The following is a 19,823-nucleotide window of genomic DNA, read 5'->3' as shown; positions in this document are numbered from 1 at the left end:
ACAGCATGTGTAAGGACATGAGCACCATGATTAAAGACATAGAAATGTTGAAAATCAACCAGTTGGAAATTAAAAACCACCAAGAAGAAATGAAGAATGACATATCAGAAATAAAGAACACATTGGAAGCTCTAAATAGCAGAGTAGAGGAAGCTGAGGACTGGATCAGTGAATTAGAAGATAGGGTAGAAAACATCAACCAATCAGAAAACCAAAAGGAAAAAACAATTAAAAACAGGAAGACAGCATAAGAGAACTGTGGGACAACTGGAAACGTAATAACATTTGCATCATAGGAGTCCCTGAAGAAGAAGAAAATGAGCAAGGGTTAGAGAATATATTTGAAGAAATAGTGACAGAAAACTTCCCAAATTTGATGAAGGAAGAAGGCATTCAAGTTCAAGAAGCACAGAGAACTCCAAATAAGAACAACCCAAACAGGCTCACACCAAGACACAAGCATCTTCTCAGATCACAATGGTATGAAACTAGAAATCAATTGCAACAAGAACATGCAAAGACATTTGAACACATGGAAGCTAAATAGCATGTTATTAAACAACGAATGGGTCAATGAGGAGATCAAGGAAGAAATTAAAAACTTCCTGGAATCCAATGAAAATGAACACACAACAACACAAAACCTTAAGGTATACAGCAAAAGCAGTTCTGAGAGGGAAGTTCGTAGCACCACAGGCCTACCTCAAAAAGCAAGAAAAATCTCTAATAGACTACCTAACCTCACAACTTAAAGAACTAGAAAGCAAACAAAAATAAAACCCTAGAGCAAGTAGAAGGAAGGAAATAGTAAAGATCAGAGCAGAAATAAATGACATAGAGACTAAAAAAAACAATTCAAAGGATCAATGAAACAAAGACCTGGTTTTTCGAAATGATAAACAAGATTGATGGGCCCTTAGCTAGATTCACCAAGAAACAAAGAGAGAGAACCCAAATACAGAAAATCAGAAATGAAAGAGGAGAAGTAACAACTGATACCACAGAAATACAGATTGTTGACAACTAGTATGAACAATTATATGGCAACAAATTCGACAATCTAAGCGAAATGTACAAATTTCTAGAAACACGCAGTCTCCCAAAACTGGACTGGGAAGAGATAGAAAACTTGAATAGACCAATAACAACAGAAGACATTGAAAATGTAATCAAGACTCTCCCGGCAAGCAAAAGCCCAGGTTTGGATGGCTTCATGGGGAAGTTTTACCAAACATTCAAAGAAGAACCAACACCCATTCTCCTCAAACTATTTCAAAAAATTCAAAAAGAAGGAAGCCTTCCAAACTTGTTCTATGAGGCCAGCATAATTCTAATTCCAAAACCATAAAAAGACATTACAAAGAAAGAAAACTACAGGCCAATATCCCTGATGAACATAGACGCCAAAATCGTGAACAAAATACTAGCAAATCAGATCAAGAAACACATCAAAAAAATTATTCACCATTACCAAGTGGGATTCATCCCAGGCATGCAAGGCTGGTACAATATTCGCAAATCAATTATTGTGATACACCACATAAACAAAATGAAGAACAAAAACCACCTGATCATATCAATAGATGCTGACAAAATTCAGCATCCATTTCTGATAAAAACGTTCAGCAGTGTGGGAATAGAGGGATCACATCTCGACATAATAAAGGCCATATATGAAAGACCTACAGCCAACATCATACTCAATGGGCAAAAATTAAAAGCATTTTCCTTAAGAACAGGAACAAGACAAGGATGCCCACTTTTGCCACTCTTATTTAACATAGTACTGAAAGTCTGAGCCACAGCAATCAGACAGGAAAAAAATGAAAAGGCATCCAAATTGGAAAGGAGGAACTGAAACAGTCATTATTCGCAGATGACATGATGCTATACGTAGAAAACCCCAAAGACTCCATCAAAAATTTACTAGGCTTAATAAATCAATTTAGCAAAGTAGCAGGATACAAAATTAACATCAAGAAATTGATGGCATTCTTATACACCAATGATCAACTCACAGAAAGAGAAACTTAAAAAACAATCCCATGGTGGCAAAAAAAATTAAGATACCTAGGAATAAACTTAACCAAAGAAATAAAAGACCTATTCTCAGAAAACTACAGGTCATTGAACAAAGAAATAGAGGAAGATATAAAAAAGTGGAAGCACATACCTTGGTCATGTATTGGAAGAATTAACATCATTAAAATGTTCATATTACCCAAAACAATCTATAGATTCAAAGCAATCCCCATCAAAATACCAACGACATACTTCACAGAACTAGAACAAATACTTCAAAAGTACATATAGAACCAAAAAAGACCTCGAATAGCCAAAGCAATCTTGAAAAAATAGAACAAAGTTGGAGGGATCACATTACCAGATTTCAGATTTTACTACAAAGCCATTGTAATCAAAACAGCCTGGTAGTGGCACAAGAGCAGGCACATAGACCACTGGAACAGAACAGAAAACCCAGAAATTGACTCAAGGCAATATGCTCAATTAATATTTGTCAAAGGTGGCAAGAGCATACAGTGGAGTAAAACCAGCCTCTTTAATAAATGGTGTTGGGAAAATTGGACAGCTACATGCAAAATAATGAAACTAGACCATCAACTTACACCATAAACAAGAATAAACTCAAAATGGATAATAGACTTAAATGTGACTCATGAATCCATAACAATCTTAGAAGAAAATGTAGGCAACAAAATTTCAGACATCACACACAGCAGAATTTTCACTGATACATCACCTAAGGAAACAGAAACAAGGGAGAAAATGAACACATGAGACTACATTAAACTCAAAAGCTTCTGCACAGCAAAAGCTACAATCATCAAAATGGAAAGGCTGCCCACTGTATGGGAGAGAATAATTGCCAATGATACATCAGATAAGGGGTTAATTTCCAATATAAATAGAGTGCTCATACAACTCAACAAAAGGAAGACAAAGAACCCAATTAAAACATCAGCAGAGGAACTAAATAGACACCTCTCTAAACAGGACATACAAATGGCTAAGTGACATATGAAGAAATGCTCAACATCTCTAATCCTCAGAGAGATGCAAATTAAAACAACAATGAGATATCACCTCACACCTGTCAGAATGGCTGCCATCAACAAATCATCAAACAACAAGTGTTGGCGAGGGTGTGGAGAAAAGGGGACTCTAGTACACTGCTGGTGGGAATGCAGACTGGTGCAGCCAGTATGGAAAACAATATGGTGTTACCTCAAAAAATTAAAAATTGAACTTCCATTTGACCCAGTGATCCCACTTTTAGGAATATAGCGTAAGAAACCTGAAACACCCATCAGAAAGAGTATATGTACTCCCATGTTTGTAGCAGAACTATTTACAATAGCTAAGATCTGGAAACAGCCCAAATATCCATCAGTAGACGAATCAATAAAAAAGCAGTGGTCCATATACACAATGGAGTACTATGCAGCTGTACGAAAGAAAGATCTCTTATCCTTTGAGACGACATGGAGGGACCTGGAAAGTGTCATCCTAAGTGAAACAAGACAAACAGAAAGACAAGTATCATATGATCTCACTTAATTGTGGAATATAATGAACATAACAGTCTGAGAAATAGGGTAGTCCCAGAGACGTGGAAGTGGGGTATAGACTATCTCCAGAAGAGGGCATGGGGGGGGAGATAAACCACAGGACTTATATGCATGTATGCATGAACAACGGACATGAACAACAAAGCTGGGGAGAGGGCGGGGAGGGAGTGGGAGGCGGGAATCCGTGGGGGAAAAAGGAGAAACATCTGTAACAAAAATATGTAAATTAATTAAATTAAAAGAAAGTAAAAAGACAACTCACAGAATGAGCTAACGATATTTGCAAATCATATTTCCAATAAAGGATTTTTATCAATATTATATGAAGTACTCTTACAATTCAATAATTTAAAAAATTAGAAATGGGAAAATATTAAAAAAACATTTTTTCTTTATTAATTTTAGAGAGACAGGAAGGGAGAGGGAAAGAGACACAGAAACATAGATTAGAGAGAACATTGAAGGGCCACCTCGTGCATGCCCCCCACTGAGGATTTGGCCCATAACCTAGACATGTGCCCTGACCCCAGGAATGAACTGGCAACATCTTGGTGCATGGGTCAATGTTCAACCACTGAGCCACACTGACTGGGCATAAGTGGGAAATATTTGAATAGATATTTCTCAAAAAACATACAAATGGCCAATAAACTCATGAAAGATATTCAACATCTATAGTCATAGGGAAATGCATATAAAAAGCCATAATGATGTACCACTTCAAACATCCTTGCTTGGTTCCAGTAAAGATGACAATTACAAGTGTTGGTAAGGCGTGGTTCTGTGGTTGAGCGTCAACCCATGCACCAAGAGGTCACTGGTTCGATTCCAAGTCAGGGCACATGCCCAGGTTTTGTGCCAAATCCCCAGTGGGGGGCATGCAGGAGGTGGTCAATCAATGTTCTCTCTTATTAATGTTTCTATCTCTCTCTCCCTATTCCTTCCTTTCTCTCTCTAATATCAGCAAAGACAAACAATTTTTTTTTAAACTACCAGTGTTAGTAAGGATTTGAAGAAACTGGAATCCTTATGCATTGTTGATGGGAAGGCAAAATGGCACAGCCGCTTTGAAAAACAGTTTACTAGTCTTTCAGAAAGTTAAACATGAACTTACCATATGAACCAGCAATTTCACTTCAAGTATACATTGAAAAAACCAAAACATATTCACAAAGTACATGTACATTAATGTTCACATAGCACTATTTATAGCTGCCAAACATGGAACACCCCAAATGTCTATCGAGTGATGAATGGAGATGCAAAATGTGGTATGTTCATAAGATGGAATGTTATTCAGCATTAGGAAGATTAAATATACCCCACAACAGATAAACCTTGAAAACATTGTGCTCAGTAAAAAAGGGCAGTCACAAATTCTACATATATTTTATTTATATGAGATTTCCAGGGAAATGAAAATACATGGAGCCAGATAGGAAATTAGCAATTGCCTAGAGCTGGTAATGGGGTTGATTGCTAATGAGAATGGGATTTTGTTTTGGAGAGATAAAAATGTTGTAAGTTAGATTTTGGAGATGGTTTTAAAACTCTGTGATTATGTTAAAAATCCTGTGAATTGTATACTTTGAATAGGTAAATTTCATGGAATTTGAATTATTTCTCAAGAAAGCTGTCAAAAATGTAGTCCATCCTTTTAGCCTTCTTCTTCTTTTTTACTTTTTAAATCCTCACCTGAGAATATTTTTCCATTTTTCTTCAGAAGAAAGTGGGAGGACCACAGAGAGAGGGAGAGAGAGAGAGAAACATCAATGTGAGAAGAGACACATCTACTGGTTGCCAGCCCGCACGACCTTGACCAGGGCCAGGGACGAACCGAAACCGAGGTACCTGCCCTTGACCAGAATGGAACCCACAACTCATTGGTCCACGGGCCGATGTTTCAACCACTGAGACAAACTGGCCATGGCTAGCCTTCTTATATCTTTTTGGGACATGATTTGATCATTTAATATATTTTTCTATCCTGCCCAGTCAATGCCAGTTGCAAATGTGATATGCACGTCACTTAAATCTGTATCCCAGTCACTGATAAATACTGTAAACCAGAATGGAGACATTAGTATCCTTTCTGTAGGCTGGTATTAATTACTGCTCCTTGCCCATATTTATTCCATGGGCACCTATTTATTTATGAGCACCTATTATAATGTAAATGTATATTGGATGACAAGTATAAAAGGGTGTTTAATGCTTTCTGCTCTCAAAGAGAAGACAGTCTGTAATGTGAGCCAACCAAATAAAAGATGTCTTAGAAGAGTTGTATGTGTTAGAAAAATCAACCGTAGCTCATTTGATTAAAAAAGAAACATATTTGAATGCCATAGAGTTCATAGTACTAAAGGGAAATCTGAGAAACTAAGTGACTAAGGCTTCCAATGCACAGGAGCCAGAGGGCTCCATGAGGCTCCATGATAAAGGCCAGAGGCCAGTCAGTGGTTTAGAAGGGCTGCCAGGGCTGGTGTTAATCAGCACAAACAATTCTCCATCCTGTGTCTCTTCACTCAACATCTCTGTTTCCTACAGAGTAAGTTCAGTTGGCCTAGCTTTATCTCAACTTACCAGTTGTAGAAGGGGACACAGGGCATCCTAGATGGCAAACCACCCAAGAATGCACAGCACAGGGGGAAAGAAACCAGGTAAAGAGGGCATGGAATTCTGAGCAGACAAAAAGGCTGAAATGACCTCTAAGACTGGCCTACATCAAGAACACACAGAAATACATAGTGTTCGCCCTGGGATAACCCTGAGGGATTTAGAAAGCCTTCTGGTTGGAAGTGATACTTTAAATAAAATATCAAAATAAATGATCTGTGTGAAGTATAAAGCAGGGAGTGGAGGGGGAGACCAAGAGGTATTTTACAGATGGAGGAACATGAGTCAAGGTATACAGGTTTGAAAAACCATGATTCATTAAAAGAAGGACAAATTATTTATCACAGCAAATCAAAGGGAGATTTTGGACAGGGTTGTGAATATGGCTAAGGAAGTGGGCACCAGTCAGACTGCAGAAGTCTTTCACGCCTTGCGGAAAGGAGTCGGAACATTGTTTTGGAATTCAAGAGTCTACTGAGGATCCTTAAGCAGGTGAATGATGTGACTAGATGTGCAATTCAGACACGCTGGCTACTGTGTGTAGAGAGATTTGAGGGCTGGGAAAGACAGGCAGACCAGTGAGAAGGTTACTTCAAGGATCCAGTTGGTACTTAGAAGATGGCTCAGAGAGGAGTGGAGAGGATGCCGAGCTCTGCGTGAGAGCCATTGCGCAACGAAGACGCTGAGGGCTGGGTGAGGCATTGCCTATGGATTCGGGAGAGAGTTGCAGACAGCAAGGAAGGCGTGGAGAATGTCATCTTGATTTCTGCTCTGGGGGAGTTCTGGAATTTCCCAGGAAGCCTTTCCTTGTTACATTTACTAAAGTAGTCTTCATGGTCCCTAGAGTGTGACTGTCCTGTCTTTCAGATTACAGTATGGAGACCGCAAGTCACTCCCATTTATTTCTAGGCACTCATTCGAGGAATCCCTGTTCTGATCCTGTCGTGCTGGTTGGAGTCCTGGGAGGTGAGTTGTGGCCAATCCTGTTTTCCCTGGCCCACAATGCTTTGCTGTAGTGGCTTTGCTGCCCTAGTAGCTGAGGTCAGTCTCAGAGGTGCTGCAGTTTGTGCAATCCTGAAACTTTTTTCCCCCCAAAGGCAAGATAGGACACTGTCAGGGCGATGCCAGCAGGCTTATTACTTTGGACAGAGCGGTCCGTCCCTGCTGTACTGGCAGTGTGGTATAACTTTGGGTCACCGCCAACAGTGTAAAATTCAAACTGGCCACTCATTTGAAAGGTTCTCTCTTTCAGTGCGAAATCACCCATCCAGGAATGCAATTTTAACTTTCTAATCAATTCCACCTAATGACCTTTCATCAAGCAAAATCACCAGGTAAGAAGGGACACGAGAGGGCATTTAGTCTAACCCATCTGCGTGCAAGCAAGACCTCACCTGATCCCATGGAAGAAGGTCAGTGTTGAGGGTTTTCATAAACACCCCCTGAAGCAGTCTCTCGAGGCTCCTGAGTGGTGAGTGTTGCATCACCAGCAAGGCTTTCTAAGGATAACATGCGGCCCTCCCTTGTATGTTTTCAAATCACTTTCTCCTTGTCCCGGACTTATTAGAAGTAAGGGATTCTGCTTCTTGTCACTCACACACTTTTTTATATACTTGAGAACCATTATTAATTCCTTTTTCAGCCTCCTTTTCTCTGGCCTAAATAAATGCAGCTCCTTGAGCCTTTCCTCGGAGGGAATATTAGTAAACCTTCTATCAGTTGGTGGCTGTCTTCTGGAGCGTCTCCAGATGTTCCACAGTGCACTGGATCTGGGTGAGTTGGGATGGAATGCAGTAGGGTAGAAAGTGTCATTAATCCGGACCCTGCCAATTTGAAATTTGTGATAATTCAGACAGGGGCTTGCTGCAAGTTTAGGAAAACCGCATCCAGAGGATGAGGAGCCAGAGAGAACATCCTACATTCTCATGGGAATTAACTTTTTTCCAAGAATATCACTGGTATGATTCCCCACAGAACTGCCTGTGGGCCAAGTGTGACCGGACGTTTCTGCAATTTCCCTAAAGAGCTACGCGAAGTGGCAGAGCAAGGCCAGATTGAGTTGCTACTGTGACCATATATTCTCTGCTATGAGTGTGTTTATTGGGCCGAAGGCCTTACATTTATCAGTCTGATACTGTTCCAAAACTCTAGGCTGTAAATCACCATAATTTCTGTACGTTATCTAAAATTACACAATTATATTTCAATTTGGTGTTTGGCTTTTAACCAACTCAGAGCAGCTACTTTTTCATGAATCTCTATGCCATATATATATATATATATATATATATATATATATATATATATATATATATACCATATTTTTGCACACAGGGGAATATATATATATATAATCCACATTTAATTTTAAAAGATGTTCTCCTTGCAAGTCCAAGTTATTCTTTGTGTGCAGATCTATTACCTGACTACTTTATGCCCAGTCATACTGTGCTAGATATTATCAAAGAGCAAGACTTGGACCCTATCCTGAAGACCTCTCAACCTGAGGATGGCTATTTTCATCTCGGTATCAATAATCTCCACTGAAAGGATGGAAGAAGAGCATACGACGGTCTGTGAGAGGCCAGGGACAGAGGGCCTGGGGGACCAGAATGTTTCTGCAGTGCGGGTCCTTTTAAAAAAGTCAAGAGGACTGTGGAACAAAGGTTCCAGTTGGATTCACAGCCTGCCCCATTTCCCATGCATCTGGATATGAGGGTCAGTATAACCAACACAAGTCCTGAATCTAATCAAGTGCATTGTCAATCTCTGCTCATTTGAGAATCAGGGGAGAGAGCTTTAGGGATACAGGATCAGGAGCCAAATTGGTGAAATGCAGATGCTGATTCTATCCCTTATTAATGGAATTCCCTTGAACAAGTGACTTAATGTTCCTGTGTAAAATGTGGATAGTAATAGTTCCTATTCCACAGGGTTGTTGTGAGGCTTAGATGCACCATCATATGTAAATTGCTTAAATCACGTTTGGCAGTCAGTGGTTAGCTGAGTGCTCACTGCCTAAAGGCTAAATGACTTATGGTAGCTTCCATTCCATCCTTCATCCATTCAAAATTAAGAAGCAACATACCCCATGTACTATGTGTAAGAGACTGAGACCAGTGCTTCTCATAACCTCATATGCATATTGGTCTCCTGGGCATTTTGTTCAAAAGCTGTTCCCATTTAATGATGCTCCAAGATATTTTAGTTATTGAAGTTTCCTCTGATGCCAATGTTGCTGATGGTGGACTGTATTTTGTGTAGAATGGGCATCAGTACGTGTACTAGAGATCTATAAATCGGCCTAAAGAAGCAGATTTAAGGGCTGCTTGCAGGTACAGACATCTGGGTTTGGCTACTGTGACTTATGTCTTCATTTGTCTGTGTTCTCTCAATTATAACCTGGGAAAGGCATGTGTGTGCCCTACTGCTTCTGAGTCACAACTCACAGTCTTCTTATTACCTGCTCTGGTCATTCTTATCCTAACTCCTTAATTAAGATAAAGGCAGAAAACATCCTTTGACCAATGCACAACTCTGACACACTGGGTGCTTAGGGAAGCGTGAAGTCAATGAGGACTTCAGCATTCGTTTTCAAATGTTAACGAGCATCGGAGTCACAGGGGAGCCTTCCTTCATCCCACACTGCAGGTCCCCACCCCAGGAGCTTCTGAGTCTGTAGAAGAATTAATATTCTAATAAGAATCTAAGCAATGCTCGTGCTGATGGCTTGAGAACCACGTGTTGAGAACTATTGCCTTATACCAACGAGGTCTGGGTGCCTGTGAGGAGGAACTGAATGCATTTGGACGAGAGTGAGCGATCATATTTGGTACCAGCAGGTGCAGGGATAGCACAAATGCAATACACATGTAAGCAAAGATTAAGGGTGTATAGAGAAGGATCTGTTCCATTTCATCAAAACCCACAGCCGCTAAAACCAGCTCACAGCTTCCAAAGCCCTCACTTACTGTCAACCCAGAGAGCTGTGTGGAATTGAGGGAAATGATCATGTGTAAGACCAAAGCTCCTCTGTCTGTATTTCAGAACCAAGTAATAACGAGACCAGGCAATTTGCGAATATTTTATTGGAAAGCACCACGGAAGGGTGCTGGTTTAGGTGTTATTATGTATCAAATTTCAACATTATCTCCATCTCCTCCTGGAAGCTTATTCTGATAGCTCAGTGCAGAGGTCAGCATTCCCTTCGCTGGGTTTTATAATATCCATATAACATAGGTCGTATTTATACTTTTATGTTACCTGTTTACATGTCTCTGGACTTGAATCTCATGGAAACCAATGGTCGTTCTTTTTATCTCTTTGTTTTCAGGGTCTATCACAGTGTGTACATATGTTTATAGCATATGATACATTTGTCTTCAGAAATTGTCATAAAATTGCCCTGCATCCACTGCACTCTGTTTCTGATTCCCAGTGCTGTGGATGTACAGCAATGGGAGGAGCTGACAGCTCGGATGAACTGACAGCTCAGAGGCGTTGGCATCGTGCCACGTCAGTGCAGAACTATGATCAATTTGCGTAGGATACAAGTCATCATTTTTTTAAAATTCCAAGGTAAGATCTCAATGTTTATTAATGGAAGAGTCAATTTTAAAAACAGGGTTTATTTACACAGTGGCATATTATACAGCAGTAAAAATGGATGAAATTTAACTCCAGCCAACCCTCATTGTTTAGAATTCAGTAGTTGCAAATCTCCACTCTCTAATGTTTATCTGTAGCCCCAAAATAAAGGCTCCTGGCACATTTGTGGTCATTTAGGGACATGTGCAGAGCTGGGAGAAGTTTGAGTTGCCTTACGCAGGAGATACTCTGCCTTCTCATTTCAGCTCTCATACTCCATCCAAATAGGTATCCTTTTCACGGTCTGTTTAGTGCTACACTTTTCTTTCTTTGGAGCATTTTGTTGACAATTTTACTGTTGAAAATGCACCCCCTAGTGCACTGCTGAAGTGCTGTTTTGTGTCCTTAAGTGCAAAATATGTATGTCAGATAAGCTTCAGCCAGGCATGAGGTAATGTGCTGTTGGCTATGAGGTCCATATTAAAGAATCAACAAGGTGTGTTAAATAGGGTGTCTTTCAATAGAAACACACGTAAAACAGGGGTATGTATAGGTCAGTTAACAAAAATGTCGTGACCGGGGCTCAGAGGAACCCAGCCCTGTCTTTCCCCCAGAAGCAATGGTTCAATATTGTCTCGCCAGTGTTCCCAGTGTCTTCATAGAACATAACGACTGTGAATAATGACAGTCACCTGTGTGCACAACTAGAAAGTAAATGTTAGTAACATAATTCGGAGTGAAAAAAGCACATTCCGGAAGACTGCATGGCACCCTTGCTATAAAGTTAAAATACAACTAAAACTAAATGGTACTTGGGTGAAGGAATTATGTAAATAAAGAAGGGACTCTAAAACTCATCACAGTCATCACCTTATAAGGGCACAGGGAATAGGTGTGGGCAGAAGCAAATTGGTAGATGGAAGGAATTGGGTGTTGAGTGATAGTTTTCTTACTATCTAGATGAAATAAGTAAATAAATGAATTGAGAGGGTCATAAATAAAAGACAACAATGTGTCATAAACCAAGGATTACAATGAAATCATTTCTTTGCACTGTCCATTAAAACACACCTGTACCTTTTCCATACCCACAAATATATGTGGTGAATAAATGAATACATAGATTTTGCCCCAATTAGGTAAGTGAGTTTTTTCCTCCCTAAATCCAACCTTTCTGAATGAGACTCTGAGATGGGGATCCCCATGAAGGATGGAAGAGCACCCCGCCACAGAAAGAAATGATGCCTCTCAAACGTGAGACCAGCACTGGGTTTCTCACACCATTCCCGACAGCACGGACACTGACTCACGGAGGTGGCACCAGTGGAAAGTGCCCCTTAGGGCACAGTGGTGCCCGGCCACTGCTGTGGAATTTAGATGCATCCCTGACCCAAGTAGTCAGATTTCAAAACTAAAGAGATGTGAAACCACCATTCCCATCCGGATAGCAGGCACAGATGGGAAAGATGGCATCTCGTGAGATTTAAAGCTGTACTTTAGAACTAAAGCCAGTTTAAAACCCAGAATCTCACCGAAGTGGATGATACAGAAGTAACTACAGTACTGAGACAAATAGCGAAAACGTGCATGTTTTGAACTAAGAGGTTACTGCTGGGTAACCATGATGGTTAAGCCTTGAGAGACCTGCAGAGAAGCTAGGACCATTGGATTTGGAGAAGGGCAAGTATTTAAGGCAACAAAGTGTGCCCATCTTAAGTGAGAAATCCAGGTGTGTCCTCACTGGAGGTTTGCTTTGATATATGGACATTATATTCCAGTAACCAGTTCCCTCACAGCAGTGATAATTTAGGGTGATCTGGATGATGCCCCTTGCTGAAGCATGCAAATGACAGGGCCTCCTCCTCTGGCTGGGCTGTGACCAAGTCGGACTGGTGGAACAGAAGTGAATGCCTGATATTCTAGCAGCATTTAATCACACATTGGGTTTGATTTACTAATGCTATTGTCTTTCCATTTTCTGTTAAGAAATTATTAGCAGGGAGTAACTGGGCCCAAATGCCACAATATGTTGGACCAATTTAAGAGACAACATAGATCACTGAGATTTCTTTTGTCAAATGGAACCATTAGACTTGCATATTAAAAAAGTATATGTTTCTGTTTCAAGTGTGTAAGTGATGCAGTGCTTAGCATTATGCAAAAGGCCACCAAGGAGGCAAGAGGAGGGATGTGACTGGATGGCAGGGAGCGGACGATAAATACGATGTTGTTATGCAGTTTATATTTGACCGGGTGTATCTTGCTTTGCTGAAGGTAAGCGCATTTTTCTCCTTTCTCTAAAAGGTAGCTTAGCCTATTCCCAAGGTTGTCATCTGTGAACTGAGAGAGAGCGAGAGTTCACTTTCTACTCTACACAAACATGCTATGACTAAAATATATTCTAAATCTATCTAGCTACTTATATGGCTACTATTCTAAAACAATTTTTATTGATTGATTTTAGAGAGAAGAAGGGAGGGAGGGAGAGAGGGAGACAGAGGGAGAGATGGAGAGAAAGAAGGAGAGAGGGAGAGAGAAGGGAGGGAGACAGAGAGAAAGAAGGAAAGAGAGAGAGAGAGAGAAACATCGATTTTTTTGTTCTACTTATTTATGCATTCATTAATTGATTCTTATATGTGTCCTGACCAGGGATCAAACCTACAACCTTGGTGTATGGGGACAACACTCTAACCAACTGAGCACCTGGCCAAGGCTTATGGCTACACTTAAGTCCAGGATTAACACTCTACTTAAAAATCAAACTCAAGACTCATTCTCTTCCCTTTGTCCTGCCTGATGCCTTTTCCAGCAGGGCTTGTTTTTCTGTGTCACATCAGGTCTGTTTGCCGGTGTCCCACTGTCTTTTGCTATACAGTGCATGGACAGAGCAGCTGAGTAATTATGTCAGTGTGACTGCAATTTTACCTTTGGGGCCCTCTTGCTTTGCCTGCGCACAGGTGACAGAACCAGGAATGGTGACATTCCTCGCCTGTCAGGGATTGGCCATGTGACACTATCCACTGGCAGTCCAGCAGGCAGCTGAGTCACACTGGTTAAACTTACAGCTTGGCAGTATGAGTCTGAGACAGGCAGGTGAAAAGGGACCCTAGGCACTCTGCCCCCAACGAGCTTGGCTCCAGACTGATTGAACAAACAAGATCTAAAGAGACAGTGTAAACCTGGGAAAGAAGGGTTCTCTGAGCTCTCATTCTAGCTCCATCTGACCTTGGACCAGACTTTTATGCATCCATTTTCTTATGTTAAAACCGGGATTGCTGGTCTACCTCCCACAGACATATATTGTGAAGACAAGTAATAGAAAAAACTGGTTCAAAATTAAATATTTTCTGCCCCTGGTTTTTCCAGTGTTGGCAATGGGACTACACTACAGTGCAGATTCATAAGCTTTCATGTGCTTTTAAGTATTTTTCTATGTTACAGATTGTGTTGTTGTTTGCCTATGTTTTATTGTCTTCACACTTCTAATTTACTTCCAGTTGAGTTTTCTCTTCCCTTTGCTATTTGTAGTCATGGAAAGATGCTCACTGGGTATGCTTTTTAGTAATACCCTCTTGTTGGACATTTTGTTTGTTCTGATGAATTTCTTTTCATTGTCATTTACATTGTTATGTACTTATTCAAAACCTAGAATGTCTATCCTGGGTCAGTGAACCAGGACTAGTCAAAATAATAAAGAGAGTGAAACAACCCCTGTGCTGTTGCAGTTGCAGAGATTCTGAGTGTCTACTATGTGCCAGACAGACACTGAACTTGGCAGTGAGGTCATGTAGTCATGACGATGGGCAGGATTCTTGCCTTCAAGGGGCTTCCAGTCTAGTAGCAAGAGGTAGACTATAAATAAGTGAACACACAAGATCAAGGGTATCAAGCACCTAGATATGTTCAGGAATAACTTAGTGTTTAACAATCAAACTGTGAATGGAAGAAGGAAAATGTGATCAGATGTAGGGGCAAAGTATTCCAAGGACAGTTATCACAGTCTATCTGGAGTAGGGATTTTTTATAAGAAGAAATGGGACATAAGATTGGAAAGGTTATTTAAGAGAAAGTCTTTGAGACCTGTGAATGTCATGGTGAGGGAGTGCTATGGGTTGAAGGGTGTCCCTCCAAAAGATGTCAAAATTCAAACCCCGAGTACCTATGAATGTAACCTTATTTGGAAACATGGTCTTTACAGATGATCAATTAACAAAGAAGTCATTAGGGTGGGCTCTCGATTAATATGACTGTGTTTGTCAAAAAAAAGGAAATTTGGACACAGAGACAGACATACACAAAAATAACTGCATGTGAATATAATGACAGAGATCAGAGTGATACCTCTACAAGCCAACAAACACCAAAGATTGTCAGCAAACAACCAAAAGCCAGGGATAGCTTTTCCCTCACAACTTTCAGCAGGAAAGTCTGATCCACACCATAATCTCAGATGTCCTGCCTCCAGTAGAGAGAAAGTTTTTCTCTTGTTTAAGCCACGCTCTTTGTGGTATTTTGTGATGGCAGCCCGAGCAAGCTCATGTTGGCAGTGACCCCGAATCCCACAGTGCTGTGGCCGACTCTGTCCCTGTACGGCAGTGTGTAGTATGGTCTCGGAACTTTTCTTAAAACAACCCCCAGGCAGACCGTACAATTCAGCTGTACTGGGCTCAGCAAAATAGATGAAACCCCCTGGGTCCACACATTTGAAACTTTGTTTTGTTTCATTTTGTGGTAGGCACGGGGAAACCTTTCGGAAGTGTTGAAGACATAAGTAAAATGAGCCAACCTAACTCTTGCCCACACTTTCCAGTTTACGGGTTGGTTAGAAACACATACTATTCCTATTCACACCATACAGTTTATCTCAGTGTCTTGACTGATGGTTTCTCCGTCTCTCTCCTGCTGTTAACTGGGAACAAATGGGACCAGGAGTCACATCCTATAGTTCTGGATATCCAACCCCTGGACTAGGCTGCTACCTGGTAGGTGCTCATTATTTTCTTGTTAGGTGGTCAATTTTATTATTTCCTCACTTTTTATTTTGATATAATTTTACACTTTCAGAAAAGTTTCAGAAATAGTACTAAAAATTCATCTTCCTTTCTCTTGGAGGGAAGGAAGGAAGGAAGGAAGGAAGGAAGGAAGGAAGGAAGGAAGGAAGGAAGGAAAATCAACCTAGTTGATTATCTTATTTTCTACCCCTTCACAAAGGAAGGAGAGAATAGAATTCTGTTTCCAAGGGCCATTCATAGGAGCTTGTTCAGGGTGTGACCAGGGGAAAGAGGATGGAGGGAGGACTTGGGATAGAAGTTAGAAGCAGTTGAATTCTAGAGGTTTGTGAGAAGAGCTTCCCAAAAAACTGTAAAAGGCACCAATTTTGTGACTTATGAGGACCTTCCTAGAGTAACAACACACTGAGGCTAAATGATCTTACAGACCAAGAGCTGCATGGGGTATTTCAGGAGGTTGGGTCAAGGTACTATCACTCCCAAAGGAATCTCAGAGGCAACTTCCCCACATTCAAGCAATCCAGAGGAATTCATCAATGGCCATTCCAGCAAAGTCCACTATGAACCAAAGTTGAATGTTCTCTCTGAATTTTCTCAATTGTATGAGGTAGTCTTTCCAACAGAACTTTTGCATTATCTTGTACACGGGGAGGCAAAAAAACAACAACAAACAAAAACCCAAATGATTGAGAATACATTTCCAAGAAGCATGGATGGAAAAATTCTTAGAGTAGATTACAGTTGGTTTGGATAAACAAAAGATACAGGTTATATATAGTTTTACCTGTACTGTAAAAATGAAGGAAAAACAAAACCATTGTCTAAAGAAGGATATCTACATAATGCATTGCAGTCTATGCTTTGATGTAGCCAATTATCAGGGTTAGACAAAGGGTTATTAAATTAATTTCTAAAAAGGGAATCTGTAAAAATATTCAAAGAAGTAAGAGCTAAAGGGAGATGGAAAAGAGAAAGGTATGAGCACGACAAGTGGGAAGTTTTGATGATTAATTTTATGTGTCAACTTGAATTGGCCTCAGAGTACTCAGATTAAATACTATTTTTGGGTGTGTCTGTGAGGTTGTCTCTGGATGAGATGAGCATTTGAATTGATAGGCCAAGTAAAACAGATTGCCCTCCACAATGGGCTTGGACAGAACAAAAAAATGGAGGAAGGATAAATTTACCCCCTTTTTCCTGCCTCATTACTTAACTGGGCCATCCCATCATAGCTTCCCCTGTCTTCAGACTGAGATTTATTCCATTGGCTTCCCTGGTTCCCAAGTCTTCAGACTCAGACTGAATTATACCACTGGCTTTCCTGGATCTCCAGTTTGTAGATGGCAAATCATAGAAATTCTTATCTTCCTTCTGGGAGCTAAGCCAATTTTTCAATATCTATCTATCATCTATCTACCTATCTATCTATCATCTATTATCTTCCTCATCATCATCATCATAATCTCTGTGTACATATGTTTGTACATATGTATATATGTATGAATGTCTATATAGGTATATATCTTAATAATCCATTGATTCTATTTCTCTGAAGAACCATGAGTAATAAAGATCGTCTCTCTGAAAGCATGCCCAATAGACAAACCTTTCTTCACCTCCTCAGTTTGCCCCTGGCCATGCTGTTAAGCTTCTTAGCTTTGGAGTTCTTTTAGTACTGGGAGCCTTAGGTTGGACTACCTAATTTCTTTTCTTCACTTTTAGGTTAAACATCTTAAATATCCTTATACCATTTTAGTCATAATAATAAGATCATTTCCACAAGCGAGTGTCATGAGGCCTAATTAGTACCTGCAGAGAACTCTGTGATCTTACAAGGAAAGGAGTGCGAAGCACTATTCAACCCGAGAACCAAAAATGGATGAAGAGATTGCTCAAATTACTTCGAGTCGCAGTCATCCAACACACGGAATAAAATGTGAATCTCTTCATGGGGATGCTTTCCAAGGTCAGGATTTTATAAAGTCAATATTTCCCCTTTGGAATAGTACCTTTTCATCGCAGCAATTTGTGAGGCAACCTGCTGCTGCGGAAAGGATGCTACACAAGAACTGGGTTCTAATCCAAGTCAATCTGTCACCACCTAGCAGGGCAAAAATTAATTGGTCAATTCACAGCTTCGGGTGTGGTTTACTCATCTATAAATTAGGTGACTTGAACTAAATGACCTCAAAGTTATTTTCACCTCCAGCATATTCACAGCTGAAATTCTTAGTTATACATTAGATAAACTCATTTCAATCAATATCTACTGAGTAGCTTCTATGTGGCAGGCATTGTGATAGTTCCTGGGAAAGGTGTGCCTCTTTGTACACCTTTAAAGACACCATATACATAGAATACAGTGTGAATCATCATCCTTTTAGCAGTGTGCAATGTTATGACCCTGGAGACTCAATTAATGAAGTCTAAATTCCCACTGAACAGGGAATAGAGAGATGAACTCAGCTGCATTGGTGTGGAGTCAACTAAAGCTTCTCCAATAAGTTTATGTCTGCACTGGATTTTGAAATATGAATAAAAGTTTTGCTGGGAGGCAATGTGGGTAAGGGAGAGGTTCAAGGAAAGTAGTCTGGTGAGAAAGAAAATAGTGTTCAAAAGCATGAAACATAGGTGAAGATTTGCTAGAATATATACTTCAAGGCAGCATGGTGGTGATGATTGAATACACACTTACATGATGATGAGTCTCCCTATATAAATGTGATTTAAAACTTTTTTTCCAAGCTCACAAAAACTGTTGATATTTCTTATTTGCAGTCAAAATTTGTTCAAAATAACTATGGCACAACATCCAAAGAAGATGGGTGAATCTGTATAGAATTAAGCACAAACAATACAAGTTAAAGCTTGCTTGGGATTTTCTGACCTATTTAAATAAGGAAATGAATGCAGGGTTCCCATGAAGGCATAAAATCTCAGTACTGTGAGTTAGCTTTACTGGGGAATTCAGCATCTATGCTTGGTTTCTTCCAAAACTTGTCAGAAAGAAGTGCAAATAAGGAGACCAGTGAAGCCAGCCAAGCCCTCTCTAAAATTATCCCTGTCATCAGAAACAATTACTACTATGTGTCTCACAGTATTGTTCTAGGAATAGGAGCCAAAGGAGTTTAGGGAGATTTGCAGATCATATAATTTTGTAACTGGAGTTTATGGTTGGCGTACCAGTTGGTGTGTCAAGCTTAAGTAGTGGGAGGATTCGAGGGAGTCCAAATGGAGTTATCCATGGGGTTCAAACAACATTACTAGAGGAAGGAGCTAGTTTGTATGCTTATAATATTCTTGGGAAATTTTTATCTTTTATTTTCATTTGGAGCTAATAAAATTTATCTGACTCAATGGAACACTACAGTGTATGGTTAATGTGTGTGTGTATGCGCATGTTGCACATGTGTGTGTGTGCATGTGTGCCTGTGAATGTATATAAATTTTTCCCATTCTGCACAACATTCTGCGGGTACTGAGTAAATGTCAAAGCATCATACCCAGGCAACCTTTTCAGGTTGAACTAATGGAACCTCAAATGAATTTACTTACAGTCTTTTGCTCTTATAAATCCCGAGTTCAGTCACACCTGACATTCTTTACACATAACAGAAGCAAAGTCACATTGCAAACAAAAAGCTAATGCAACCAGAGAAAGAAAAAGATGAAAATTAAGAAGAAAATGTAATAATATCATAGGGTAAACTAAATTTTAAAGCTAATATTTGATTATGTATACTTATTAAGCATATTCTTTTGTATGACTGGGCAGGGTGGGAGTTTAAATTTCTTCATTACTGATCTTCACCTTAATTCAGACATCATAAATTATCCCTCAAAGCAGTTTCAGTATAATTTATAAATTAGGGATAAACATGTTTCATCTGACTTTCATTGTTGAAAAGTAACAGATCCATTCTTTTGTTTGTTTTATTTTTACATCTGAGAAAAAACAGAGTTTTGAAAGGAAGTCTAATTCATTAATACATTTATCTCCGAGAGCCTAAGAGAGCTGTTT

This window comes from Molossus molossus, unplaced genomic scaffold, assembly GCF_014108415.1.
Source record: "Molossus molossus isolate mMolMol1 unplaced genomic scaffold, mMolMol1.p scaffold_m16_p_1, whole genome shotgun sequence".
NCBI classification, from domain to species: domain Eukaryota; kingdom Metazoa; phylum Chordata; class Mammalia; order Chiroptera; family Molossidae; genus Molossus; species Molossus molossus.
This window is presented reverse-complemented; position numbering follows the sequence as displayed.